Here is a 1,615-nt window from a genome sequence, read left to right on the forward strand (position 1 = left end):
AAGTTGGAAATACCAAGAACACTGGCATTTTCAATATTTGCCATTTTATTCCCATGATATATTATGTTTGAACTAAGTTTACTTATAGTTTTCATTTTTGCATAATGAATATAATCGTTCAGATTGCTTTTCAATTCTAAACGTATCTGGTTGGCATCCCCTAGAAATAATTCAATTTCTGGATGGTAGTTATGACGATATATCAGATTATCATCTTCGGCACTATATGGCACATCTGGAGCAAAGTATTCGAATTTTTTGTAATTATTCCTAAGACAACTTCTTATTGAAGGATTATCGCCTTTGTAATATTGATTTTCAAATAACTCAAGTTCAAAAATAAGTGCTTTATTATCCTTATCGAGGTTATCAAATGTGAGATATGACCAATCCAGTTCATTTTCATCTACATCGTCCTTACAACATTGAATTGTATTCTTATAAACATCTTTGTTTAAATTAACTTTTTCATCTTCATCTTTACTTTCGCTGACTAGGACAATATCATTTTCATTCGATTCGGTTTTTTCATACTTTTCTCGTCCTTTTTTTAAAGCATCTAATACATATGCTATTGCGTCTTGATTATTGCAAAAGAATTTCCATATGAGTTGACCGCAGGACAGAAAGGAAATGATCCCATATAATTGTTTATACTGGATGTAATCGGATTGGTCAATGCCATATGTGCAAAATAAAATGTAGAAAAAACAAAAACATAATTCATCTAAGGATGGATTTAGTACACTATAAATACCTAGATGTCAAAAAAGTATTTTCCTGAATTGTGCAAAATGGTGATAACATGTCAAAGATATTTACCAAATGTCTTCAAAATATATATTGCCAATATTTCAAAAAAGTATTCACCTGACAACAATATAATATCATTTGTTTCAAAAAGATTTATGTTACGAGTTTAATGAAATTTGTGATTTTAATAAGATTTAAAACTTTATTAAGATAAAATACTGTAATAAGATAAAATACTGTAATATGATTAAATACTTTATATTTATTTATGGGTATATTTTCGGAATTTCTATTAAGACGTGGTCAGCACATTGGGAACGCTTCATATTTTTTAGAGCATCTTACAACACCTTTTAATTATTCTTTACCATCAAGCCTTTTTCTTTTACATATGAGATATCTGTTAAAGTGTCTTGCGGAGTGTGAGAGCTTGCATGTATGCTGATGCTTCGTTTAAATTTTTAACTCCTTAACAAGTGGAAAATATAATCTAAATTGAAGCTTCAAAAATATATATTTAAATTTTCGGAATAAGATAGAAGTCAAATTTGTTATATCATTTTTGTATTTTTTTTTAATACGCCAACAGAAATATGTTTAAAACAATTTTATTGAAATTTCTAGCCCCATAAGGACAAATTATTCAACTAAGAAATACTTCAAATTCAGTTTTAACCTTTCCCTTAAGATAGGATTCTTTTGTGTGTATAAGAGATTGATTTCAAATTCATGTTGTTATTAAAATTATTTCTAACAGGTTATGTATAGTAATCTTACAGAAAGTATCAAAATTTAAATGATCTCTCCTTTAATTCTATAATAATCACAAGATTCTAAATTTAGAAGATTGAAATGCAAAAGG

The sequence above is a fragment of the Rhyacophila brunnea genome, unplaced genomic scaffold (assembly GCF_057557595.1).
Source record: "Rhyacophila brunnea isolate RB1 unplaced genomic scaffold, BYU_Rbru_1.0 scaffold_103, whole genome shotgun sequence".
NCBI lineage: Eukaryota > Metazoa > Arthropoda > Insecta > Trichoptera > Rhyacophilidae > Rhyacophila > Rhyacophila brunnea.